We start from the raw sequence: 13407 nt of genomic DNA, 5'->3' as shown, positions 1-13407 counted from the left end.
GCACCTCCCTGCTCACTCCCGCAACTCACCGCTCATCCCCGCCGGCCCCCGAATCTTTTCGGACGAGCAGGCATGTACTCGAAAATGGTGATACGCGAGTAATTTGCCTTAACGAGTACGCTCGCTCATCTCTAGTGCTCACTCCTCTCAAACACGTATATGACTCTCCCAGACTAATGTTGATGGCTTCTCACCCAACCAACAAGAATTCCAGTATGCACTGATGAGGGGCAATAACCCCCCAAAGCCTGACTATTATGGTTTGGCTCACACCCTAGTCAAATGCAAGGCCTGTTAAAAGAGTAGATATTGACTTGTAGGTTAGCTACCACTCAATAGGTGTCGCAGTGGAAGTTTAGTCCATAACATATTTGCATAGCTTTTTCCCAGGAAGCATTGCATGGCCTATTTAAGACTCCTTACACTCTTATGGTGCTCTCCACAAAAAGAAATCTTAACCGTTGGCTTCACCCAGGGCAAAGATTCTGTTTGCTGCCTTAATCTATAGAGATAACATAGCCAAAGCACAGCAACGTGTCAGCACCCTGCCTAGCACCCAGAGCACATGCCCCACCAGCCCACCCAACACGGTCCATTCCTTCCCTCATTTCACAAGCAAACTAGGATGACCCAGGTCCTCTAAAAAGAGCCACTCTCTGCAATGTTACCCCCGCTGGCTTAAAAATGGGGTTGTGTAATCCTTTCCTGCAGTCAAGAAAGGTATAGGGTCTACTTATGGAGAGCAACAAGAAAGTGTGAGGAGACTTCAAATATGGAAATAGTAGGATGGAACACTTCTATAGCGCCGCCTACTGGAAGGCAGCATTCCTGCAAGTCAAGATCTCTTTATAGGCCTTGTACCAATGACTGGGAATATTAGCCAGAGGCTTCTCCAGAAGACTACCATGTACAGACAGACTGTTTTGGGGGTTTTGCCCCTCATCAGGGTGCAGTGGGTCGCTGGGTGCGAGGCCTATAGACGTGGGTCAGGAAGGGTACAGCTCCTCCTTAGGGAGAGCAAACACAACTTTTGATTGATTCACGGAAAGCCAGAAAACTCCTTTAAAAATGTTCTTGCGTTCCAGTTTGGCACACCCCTCTTCCCACCCCAATATGAAAGAACGACTTAATGTACAGGTTTTTGTCCGCATTTTCATCTTTCCTCGTTCATCAATTCCTGGCTTGAGTTTTTAATGGCATTAATCTGGATTCCCAACCCTTCTACAGGATGGAAAACAGGATCGGGGGGTCAGCCAAAGCCATCACAGGGTCCACAACCGCATTCCAATAGATCAGCGCTATCTCCTCACTAACCTTCCCTTTCCATGTGCCAGATGTAACATTGTATCTGTATCCAGGACCAGCAGAATGCACAGCGCTCTGCAGGAAATGCTTAGAGCGCAATTTCACAGTGATTGCCGTGAGAGATAGAGTCGAAAAACAAAAACTGCCCAACATCATGGCGCCAACGTCTGACCCAACGTCATAAGCTTCCTTGCTTGCCCTATCTAAGGGGTTTCCCACTCACTCCCACAAGGGCTGAAGGTAAGTGGCAACCCCTATAGGTATCCAAAATGTACAGTATTTGTTGGGCCAGAATCTGTGATCGGAATCCACGCGGCAGATCCACAGAAAAATGCAGACATTGAAAAGTATGCAAATTCGCTTTTACGCTCATACTCGCGAATACAAAATGCATATTCCGCGAGCGGAGGAAAAAAAAAAAAAAAAATCGCAGCATGTTCTATTTTGCTGCGGATTCCGCGTGGACGGCCTCCATTGCCCACCCACAGCCCATACGCAATTAACATTGTGTCTAGGCCGCGGATACTTGTGTCACCACTTAGGGATGGTGCGGGAAATACAAACAGTAGAAAGAAAGCGGTACTGAGCATGACCGACGGTGAGCCGCCGCAGTTATACGCGATACAGAAAATTCTGGTACGTGGGGTCGCCGGCCGGATTCACCCCGATCTCCTGAATGCGGAATCGGGTCAGTCTGTGTGAAGCCGGCCTTACACAGACAGCCAAAAGAACACCATGTAATGCTTTACGTCTCCCATGGTGGCGCTGCAATGACATTGAACACTTGCCGCCAGGTTTTCCCCACCTGATCACTTCCCTTCGCAATGATCAGCTCATCTTCAGGAACCTTCTAACCGTCTAAAGTCGACGCCCCCCCCCCCCCTAAAAACCTGTCACTGTGTCATTATAATGCTGAAGTATCTGCACCCACTCATGGAATGGAAACAGAATTTATGGATCCTATGTGAAGAGATTTCTACAATTTTACCTAGAATGACTGTCAAAAAAGTACAAGATCAGTAACATCAGACTGTCACTACCGCATACAAGAAGCCACAGTGAAAAACACCGTTACTAAGTAACCAAACAAAAAGATTTGACAGTCTCTTCATTACTTGCAGTCTATTCTTTACAAACTCAATGGCTTTTATATGTATAAGGCTCCTGTTGCTATATATATGTAATCTATTCATACGGTGAGTCACTGTGTACATACATTATTCATCAGGTATTATGCTCCAGAGCTGCACTCACTATTCTGCTGCTGGAGTCACTGTATACATACATTACTTATCCTGTACTGATCCTGAGTTACATCCTGTATTATACTCCAGAGCTGCACTCGCTGTTCTGCTGGTGGAGTCACTGTGTACATACATTACTTATCCTGTACTGATCCTGAGTTACATCCTGTATTATACTCCAGAGCTGCACTCACTATTCTGCTGGTGGAGTCACTGTGTACATACATTACTTATCCTGTACTGATCCTGAGTTACATCCTATATTATACTCTAGAGCTGCACTCACTATTCTGCTGGTGGAGTCACTGTGTACATACATTACTTATCCTGTACTGATCCTGAGTTACATCCTGTATTATACTCCAGAGCTGCACTCACTATTCTGCTGCTGGAGTCACTGTGTACATACATTACTTATCCTGTACTGACCCTGAGTTACATCCTGTATTATCCTCCAGAGCTGCACTCGCTGTTCTGCTGGTGGAGTCACTGTGTACATTCATTACTTATCCTGTACTGATCCTGAGTTACATCCTGTATTATACTCCAAAGCTGCACTCACTATTCTGCTGGTGGAGTCACTGTATACATACATTACTTATCCTGTACTGATCCTGAGTTACATCCTGTATTATACTCCAGAGCTGTACTCACTATTCTGCTGATAGAGTCACTGTGTACATACATTACTTATCCTGTACTGATCCTGAGTTACATCCTGTATTATACTCCAGAGCTGCACTCACTATTCTGCTGGTGGAGTCACTGTGTACATACATTACTTATCCTGTACTGATCCTGAGTTACATCCTGTATTATACTCCAGAGCTGCACTCACTATTCTGCTGCTGGGGTCACTGTGTACATACATTACTTATCCTGTGCTGCTCCTGAGTTATTAGGGTTTATTCCATCTACGGATTCCAATAGATTTACTTCTGAATCCCTGAAAACAGGATTTAGGCAGAACCCCGATGCAACCATTCCGTTCTATCTGATGAAGTCTGCTGCAGTGGAGATCAGTCAGTCACCGTTTCAGCAGGTTTCCATTAGTTTCTGGCATTCTGAGCTGGAGGAACAATACAGTCCCCGAATATTTTCCTCTTATGAGGTCTCTACTTTATGTAGATGACAAACGGTCGCTACAAAGTGTCACAACCTGCATTACAAATCTGCCGTCTGCAGCGTAACCATTTCCTCCCGGCGAGGAACACGCAACCTACATGGCTTTCACTGTAAAGGAAGACGCTCTAGAAGACGCCTACTAATACGGTAGCGAGGTGTGACTCAGCGAGGCGGCGGTGTGGTTTGGTTACTAGTCGGTGACCGAGGAGTAGAAAGAGAAATATTGTATCATATTCCAGCTTTCTGGCCGCTGACCATACATGCGCCAAGCTACCAAAGGGGGCGTCACCCAGGTTCCCCTAATATCACATCAGCCTGATAATTAATCACTGCCTATATTGCTATACAAGTAGATATGACACTAAGGAGTTTTGAGAAGTGGGCTGACAACCCACGTGGGATCATTACGGTGGTCATTTTAGTTGTCAACCAACTTCCCAGCAATCACAAACTAAGAATTAACAGAACTGCTCAATTTAAAGGGGTAATGCGGAACTTACAAACCGATGATCTGTCCATACTACCAGTCATCAATTTCAGCTCAGTGGGGTCCGACTTCTGGAACCTCTTCCTATCAGCCATTTAAATGGGTCAAGCATTGTGGCCTCTTCATTGTATATCAGACCCAACACTGAACATCGTGTAGCGGCGGTGTCTAGTATTGCAGTTTAATCCCTTTCACTTGGATGGGACTGAGCTGAGGAAAGACTATGTGACCAATGCATGGGATGTAACAGGCCTAAGAGGCCGCAGCGCTCACCTGGGCACATTGGCACCTTTAAACAACCAATCAGCAGGGATGCCAGCAGTTGACCCCACTGATCACATATCGATGACTTGTCTTAAGGATAGGTCACAAATATATTGCCCCACATAATCCCTAAAGACTAAACTACTGATGACCGGTCCTCAGGATAGGTCCAAAATAGTTGATCAGTGGGGGTCTGCTGCTTTGGATCCCTGCTGATCAGTGGGCGCCGCGGCCACTTTTCAGGCCAGTGATGTCATTTAGTTGTTACGTAGCTCGAGAGCGGCACCATGCCATTCAAGTGAATGGGACTGAGATGCAATACCAGGCACAGCCACTATCTAATGTACAGTGCTGTGCTGGTATGGACTGAAGTGATACTGGTGCTCACCTGAACAGCGCCGTTACTTTAATCAGTAACTTTCAGGGACGGGCCAGAAGTCCCCGTTACCCAGGAAACCACCAGGCGATGGTATCAGGGGTAGGGTAGTACCCAACCCGTGGCAGAGTAGGAGTAAGCCAGTCTGAGTCAGTGTGTACCACATATATGTCCTCCTTGCAGGCTGAGACGGTACTTGGACTGGCTGAACTGTTATAGAGACTTTGGCCCTGCAGAGAAGAAAAAAAATAGGGGATTTGCCTACCTGCTCTTCTGGTTGCTCCACTCCCCCTTTTTTTCCGCTGTGTCTAACAACAAGGTAATCCCTTTGGTCTAAAAGTCTATGCGCCAAGAGTCAATAATCCACGATGCGCCTGCCAACTGCGCTCAGCTTCTTATTAAGACGGCTAATTATGCTATTCTAATACAAGTTAATTTTTAACAACTTTTTGTTTAACCATCGTAAGCCTCCAACTTCCCCGCAGCGGCTCGCTTATTGAAGTCCAACGGCAAAGCTGTGCCCTATACTGGCACTATATGGCGGGCGCTGTCCAGTTGAAGGTTTTGGGTTGACCCCCACTTGATACAACATTATGAAAAGACCCTGCGTATTCTTAAAGAGATATTCCCATGTTCAGGAACTATGGCACATCAGTAGGAATGAACCAAAGGGATCACCGATCCTGCATCCTTGTGTTAGTCAGCGGGCGGACCCTCGTCAATCATAGAGTTATCATGTTTCCTCGTAATAGGTCATCACATTATAAAATGAGAATACCCCTCTAATTCTGCTCAACCATTTTGAACGGGGTTCTAATGTAGGCAATCCAGTCCGTACGCCCTATTAGGGCTTATGGGCATCAGAGGGGAGGAGCTGCATTCAGAAACCCCCTTTATGCATCACTTCTGGCACACCTTTCATCTAAACCACCACTTTGTATTATCGGGTGGGGGGGGGGGGGGGGCTGTCCGCTCAGACGACTCCTTTAAGTTACATCTGTTTCGAGAAAAGTTGAGTGAAAGCCAACACAGCCACCATTACAGCTCCCATCAAGTTGGCACCCAGCTTTCCCAAAGTTTACAACAACTTTTCTGGAAAGTTGGAATTGAATATTAGCGACATGATGCATCCGGAAAGCGAATTAGATCAGATTATGTAATACGCAGTGACAGAACACATGGATATCATTGGCTTCATAGGTTTCTTGTGCATTTCGGTTGTGCAAAAGAGGAAAAAAGCAGCATACTCTACTGTCCTGCGCACTTCTGCCCCCAAAGTCCCCATAGAAGTCAATGGAGACACGCAAATGTGCGCAAAGTACGCTAGGAAAACACACATCCGGAACACATTAGATTCATTATAGTTAGGAGCATGGGTGTATATTTTTTTGCGTGCGCAAAAGTACACTAAAATGTGCCAATGTGCATGCAAAAATGCAACGTGCTGCGCTCATGCGCGCACAAATACACTTACATGAATCCGGCTTTAAGGCCTCCGGCAAACGGGCGGGTCGGACCCTGCATGCGGGATTCTCGCAGCGGAGTTCGACCCCGATGCCCAGCAGGAGACCCCAGCTTACCTCTCCGGCATCTTCTCCTCTGCTGCGAATGTGCTGGACGGCACGTGCGCAGTACAGAGGACGCTGCGCCTTCGCTATTGTGATGACGCCGCTCCTGCGACCATTCCGCAATAATGATTGCAGAATGACCGTGGGACGGACGGCTTCCATTAACTGCAATGAAAGCCGGCCGTGCATAGCCCGCACAAAATCACAGCATGCTGTTATTCCTCCCCCGCGAGCGGACAATCGCAACCGATTTCTGCTCATGGGCAGGAAATTGTGTTTTTTCATAGCATGCTATGGGCTGGATTTGCACAGAACCCCGCTCCGGATTTCGCAATGTGAATCCGCCCGTGTGCAGGAGGCCCAAATACCATATCAGCATCCAAGGTTCGACTTACCGGAACGTAACTGGAAAACCGCGATTGCAAAACCTCCAGCAAATCAATGCTTCAAGAAGCGAAAGAGAAACGAGTCCGTCCTGGTAGCAGCGAGCTGCGGAGTGTAACCGGACACCCCGTACCAGCGCCAGGTACAGGGCAGGACATCCCCCCACTCAGGTAAACAGGAAGAGGGGCAATTAACCCATAACCCAAGGTCAGAGGGACAATCTACACCTACATGTGATCTGGATAGTGTATCACCTAAGCTGGGACTACATGTGTGCTACCATGCAATACCTTGTGCAGAGTGGGGGCGTACTAGAGCTGCAACTTTCTTTTTGTTATGTGGCAGGCCATGCGCCATAGAAACAGCCATTACAGTATCAATGTATTTATTTACCGTGGCTTGCTTAGTAGCTATACACAGATTGCAGGAACATCCGTTCCTGCCCAGGAGCTCACAATCTAATCTCTCATGTATGGGCTTTGCATTTAGGAGGAGAACAGGGTGGGGAAACTAAGGCTGCGTTCATACTTGGTATTTCATGCTGCAGTTTTCACCCACAATTAAAAACCATATCAAAAGAACGCCTGCATTTATTAATGGGGTTTTTAATTGCGGTTGAAAACAAAAACCGCCACGTGTGACCGCGGCCTCTGATCACACGGCGGAATCCACCAAGGGAAAATCAGCTTTCTGATGCAGATTTTCACGTTGGTCCGCATGCAGAATTTAGAAGTGGAATCGAAAAAGAAGCGACATGTCTTTTCTAAACATGAAAAAGCATGGAAATGAGATTTCCCACGTTGAAATTTCACATGCGGATTTTCCCATTGAAGGGTCAATTCCGCACGTGGTAAGTGGAGAAAAATCGCTTAAAAATTACACAGATTCTTCCACGGTGAATTCCAACATATGAGCATTCCCGTAAGGCCATTGTACACGAGGAAAGTCTGAATAGTCACTAGCTTGGATACAAGATGTGTATCACTACTAGGGGTGACCGACTGTCGTATGCGATGTCCCCACAGACCATCACATCAGGGGGAAGTGTGCCACTTCACAGCAAAAGCAGGATTGAGGCGCTCACCCCGAGGTCTCCAGACATAAACACATCCGTCGTTGGTGCCCAAACTAAGCCTGGATTAATCTCCGTAGACAACCTGGTTCCCCTCCGTAGCGTCCAGTTTCATCGTTCATGACACAACTCTATGAAAAGGCGATGGAAGGTGTCAGAGGCCGTACATGTAATGGGGGCCGTGAGATCAAATAACCTTCAGCCAGGCGCTGAAATGGTTCCGACAGACACAGGGGTGTTAGGATGGCGCCCCCTGTCTCTGGATGGCGAACAATGGAACAGTTGTGGCTGTTCGTGCTTGTCCAGGGTGGTCTGTCGGGGGTCCTGAGCCTGGTCACCTTGTGTGCCCTCACACATCCACTGGTCCCAACACCTCCAACAATCTTGCCAGTATTTCACGGACAGCAGTCAGACCCATTAGAGCTAATCAGGCTATTCACATGAGCGTGTTTTTTTTACACCGACCAATGCGGTAACCATAAGGTCCAATTTACCCCAAAAAGGCCCAAACAGCGCCCTTTTGGCCCTAAGTGGGTCGACATACATCAGTGTGCTTTCTTTTACAGTATGGAACTGCGCTTTTTCAATACAGAGGCATCCAGAAAAAAAACGTAGGCAGGGCGATATACATATTATAACCTGGGAGTTTATGGGGACCCCAACCACGGTAATGCGGAATTACGGGAATTTTAAGTTTGGCATCAGTTTTTGGAGGAGTTTTTGGCATTTTTACTTTTCTTAGTATAACCCGCCGTCTATTTCCACAACCTGTGGGATGATTCCTGAGGACACAGCTGGGAGCGGCCAGGAATTTGCAGTAATTCCATGAATCACTCCCCCAGGAGCGTCCAAGTTACAGCCAGGAGCTATTTACTAAATGCATCGCACCTCCTAAGCATAACCTCCAACTGTGACCCCCCCCCCCCTTATACCCTAGGAGGGCTGAGATTCACCAACACGATTATCTATACAGATGCAACGGGGCTGCCAGGTTACAGGTACTGGACTACCAACTATTCTGGACTATCAGATGATCATAGAAAAGTGGGCAGCATACAGTGCCACCACAAATCTAACCACCTGGTAAAGGCGAGATCGACAGTAAAGACATTTGGTTGATTGTGACTTTTGACCCTGATCAGAAAACTCCTTTAATCTGAAATAAAAGAATGGTAGAGCTGGAAGGGACCCCGAGGTCATCGGGTCCACCCCCCTGCTCAGTGCAGGATCACTAAATCATCCCAGACAGATGTCTGTCCAGCCTCTGAAGACTTTCATTGAATGAGAACTCCCCACCTCCCGTGGCAACCTGTTCCACTCATTGATTCCCCTCACTGTCTAATATCTAATCTGTGTCTCCTCCCTTTCAGTTTCATCCCATTGCTTCTAGTCTTTCCCTGTGCAAATGAGAATAGGGCTGATCCCTCTGCAGTGTTACAGCCCTTCATATATTAGTAGACCGCCATTAAGGGCTCATGCCCACGAGTGTTGTGGGATACGCCCACAGATTCACGGCGTGGGAGTACCATGATTAAAAACAAAAATGTGCCTGCTGGTGATCGTGGATTTCTGTGGTCCCCATTAATGATATTTTAATGGAGACCTCCCGCGGCGCAAATCCGTGGCAAATACTACATACCATGATTTATTTCCCGCTGCAGAAATCCGCGGTAGAATTCCACATGTGAGCATTGGCAGGCAGAAAGCTATTAGGTTCAATAGAATCTAATAGCTGCGGGTTTCTGCTGCGGGAAACGCGGTAGGCATCCACCATTCACCCTAAGTCTCCTCTCAGCCTTCTGTTTTGCAAGCTAAACATTCCCAGATCCTTTAACCGTTCCGCATAGGACATGATTTGCAGACCGCTCAGCATCTTGGTAACTCTTCTCTGAACTTGCTCCAGTTTGTCTATGTCTTTTTTATAGTGGGGTGCCCAGAACTGGACACAGTATTCCAGATGAGGTCTGACTAAGGAAGAGTAGAGGAGGATAATTACCTCATGTGATCTAGACTCTGTGCTTCTCTTAATACATCCCAGAATTGTGTTTGCCTTTTTGGCTGCTGCATCACATTGTCGACTCATGTTCAGTCTATGATCTATTAGTATACCCAAGTCTTTTTCACATATGCTGCTGCTTAGCCCAATTCCTTCCATGCTGTATGTGCTTTTTTCATTTTTCTTGCCCACAAAGGTCGGAGCGGAAGTCTCCACGCCAACATTTGTGTAGAGGCCGGGGCTTGTAACTGCAGGCACAACTCACGTTGATTTTAATGAGAGCCGTGCCTGCAGTTACAGGCGCCGGCACAGACTTCCGCTGCTTCTGCTCCGACCTTTGTGCATTCGTGGCGCTGACAGCATGTGCCTGCTTAGCTGATTGGTCAGGGTCCCGAGTGACGGACCCCAGCCGATCAACTATTGATGACCTATCCGGATGAGAAGTCATTAGTAGTATGTTCCACAGAAAACCCCATTAAATACCATTGTTAGTCGTCGCCCGCTGTCCACGCTTGTCTAGATCTTTTTTGAATACTCTCTCTTCCCTAGTGTTAGCCATCCCTCCTAGCATCAATTCCCTTCTCCAGATCATTTATAAAAATGTTGACCACCCCTGGGCCTAGGACAGTCCTTGTGGTCCCCACTTGATACATTCTTCCACTTGGATGTGCAGCCATTTATGACCACTCTTTGTGTAGATTACACAGCCAGTTGTAAACCCACCTATGGCCGCCTGCACACGAACACATGTGCATTGCGGATTCCACGGTCAGCACCGCGGTTCCGCAGCCACTACTGTTCATAGAACGCTTTTAAAAAAATCACTTCTTCCTGCACACTCACAGAAGCAAATTGCGAGCGGAGAAAAAAAAAAAAAAAATCACAGCATGCTCTCTTTTTCTGCGGTGACCCCATGGACAGCTTCCATTGAAGTCAATGGAAGCTGCCCGACCCTCATCCCGTCTGAAATTGACATTGTGGACAGGTCTTGGATTCTGTTCCCCGACGGCATGGGGAAAAAACCCAAAGATTAAAAAAAGAAAAAAAAAAAAAATGTATAGCGCAAGTCTGACGGCGAGCTGCCGGGTCCATCCACAGCACAGACGAAGAAGAAAGAAGACAGGTATGTGCGGTCGTCGGCTGGGCACAAGGTCGGATTCCTCTGTGGGCTCCTGCATGCAGAATCCGAAAGCCAACATCCAGAAATTCTGTTAATCCGGCACCTCCTGATTATATGCATACAACTTCTTGGTTACTTGAAGGGGTTTTCCATCTGTGTGACATCATCCACCCAACTCTTCATAAGTAGGTGTCAGGTAGGTGGGGGTTCCCCAGTATTGATAGCACTTCTCTCCATGACACAGATGACTAATCGCATTCTCAGGAGTCACATTATCAGTATAGGGGGTCACTGTGCCGTGAAGGTGGAAAGCCCCTTTAATACTTCAGAGAACTGTACAAAAAAAGGGCAGCTACTTTATATGTCACCACCGGGATGATCCCCGCTCACACAGAGTGAAAATGCTGCGGAATTTCCACATCAGATTCCGCAGCATCTACACTCCAAGCCATGTGAGCGGAAATTTTGCGCAATAAATCCACAGTGTTCTTGAAAAACGCTTCATATTCTACAATCCCAGCATGCCTCTCACGCTGCGAATTACGGGTATATTCACATGGGTAGTTTTTTCAGGCCGAGAATAAACTTTTGCGCTGCGGATTTCAACCCTGAATATACAAGGGTTAAAACCCGCAGCAGATCCCATTTAGGTGCAGATTTCGCCCCTGCGGATTTTCAGCGCATACGCTGCGGGCTTTGTGCTGTTGAAAGCTGGCAGCGAATACGGCCTCTGTGACAAACCGGGTGCTTGTCGTTATCCTGATCCGTTTTAACGGAGGCGCCTAGGACATGTGTAGGGTCATGCAGACATACATGGGGGTCAGTTGCCTCCAGGTTTCCCAGGCGCAACGTACATTAGACCTTACGGATCTGATCTAAAGAGGGGTTTTGCGCAGCTTATATGTTGAACATCCAGTAGTGCCCTTACATTACTCAGCTCTGCTACATCTATACAATAAAGTACATCGGTGGTCACACATTCATATATGTACACACACATCTAAAGACACGGATATGACATTGCAGAGTTGGATGTACGTACTTTTTAGCCTCCCCATAAACCAATGTAGACCCCAAATTTAGATCACCGTTAAAGTATCTAAATTCGTATCACCCGGACGGGCGTTGTGGTCATAATACGGATGCCGAAAACCACCAGCGTTATGGCAGTATGACAGCCATTATGAGCCATGACAAACTCAGCTCTGCTGCATCTGCAGGTCTCCCTGCACAATGACAGCACAGATCAGTGTCACCCAGTGATCAGATCCAATCACCAGATGACTGATCGCAGTGTCCACAGGACAATAGAGCAATCAGTGCACCGATCTGATTCAGCTCCAGCAGAGACTGCAGACGTGTCCTGGCACACAGGACTGCAAACACTATCAGTGCTGCCTGGGAACATGCTGCCCTGTCACTGCTGCGATCAGGTGCATCTGACGAGGCACACATGGGAACGACTGCAGGGCACACAGAGGAGCCTGAAGACACAATGGTATCTGGGAAAGGAAGTGTCCCTTTAAATCCCCCTCCCCCATGCCCTTCTATTACAGCAGCTGGTGGGCTCCTGTGAGGACCTGCAGTATTTCTTCCCCGGTTACCTGAGGATCTCAGCGAGTTCTCAGCCTTCTCTGACCCTCCTGCTGTCTGGGATCCTCCTTGTAAGTTGCCAGCAGCTGCTCTGAGCAAACTTTTCAGAGTGATTCAGAGTCCACAGCAGCGGTGAGTCTGGGGGAGGGCGCTGTGCTGCCACCTGGCGGCCGACCTTACACAGCGCTTGGAGGAGACGTGGAGGTGAGAGCTGTCGGTGCAGCCAATTGTCCGGCAGGAGTCCTGAAAACTCGCATGAAAATGAAAGCTGTTACTTGCGATGGGGGTGCGGTATTTACAGGGGCGATCTGTGCTCTATTTTGGAGTGAGTCTTGCACAAGAATGGAATATATAGATGTGGGGTCCCACGGACAGTGCGCAGCATGCAGACCGAGCGCCCGTGTCCGCTGCGATGTGTCGTGGCTGAGAATGTTTGTCGCTACTCGTTCACGTGAACGCACACTCACACTCTTATTATTACCACCATACAGTGATTATTACTTCTATACAGTGATTATATATTACCTCCATACAATAATTAAATACTACCTCCAAACAGTGATCACAGATCACCTCCATACAGTGACTATATATTACCTCCATACAGTGACTATATATTACTTCCATACGATAATTAAATATTACCTCCATTCAGTGATTACAGATTACCTCCATATAGTGTATATATTACCTCCATACAGTGAATATTACCTCCATACAGTGATTAAATATTACCTGCATATAGTGATCATATATTATATCCATACAGTGATCATATATTACCTCCATACAGTGATTATTACTTCTATACAGTAATCATCTATTACCTCCATACAGTGATTACAGATCCCCTTCATACATTGATTATTACAT

General features: G+C 47.2%; 1 protein-coding gene across 2 annotated transcripts in view; it reads right to left on the bottom strand.

Moving 5' to 3' along the window:
- CD82 (CD82 molecule) overlaps positions 1 to 12677 on the bottom strand; it is a 73796-nt gene extending 61119 nt beyond the window's left edge. Inside the window, exon 1 of one of the 2 annotated variants that reach the window (XM_066583470.1) lies at positions 12546 to 12677. The gene's annotated coding sequence lies outside the window, so the exon portion shown is untranslated. Of the gene's footprint in view, positions 1 to 6764; positions 6821 to 12545 lie in introns of those variants that run through there. The other variant, XM_066583471.1, reaches the window with a different exon arrangement.
- Positions 12678 to 13407: the final 730 nt, after the last annotated feature.

This window comes from Eleutherodactylus coqui, chromosome 11 (genome assembly GCF_035609145.1).
Source record: "Eleutherodactylus coqui strain aEleCoq1 chromosome 11, aEleCoq1.hap1, whole genome shotgun sequence".
Classification (NCBI taxonomy): Eukaryota; Metazoa; Chordata; class Amphibia; order Anura; family Eleutherodactylidae; genus Eleutherodactylus; species Eleutherodactylus coqui.
This window is presented reverse-complemented; position numbering and strand designations above follow the sequence as displayed.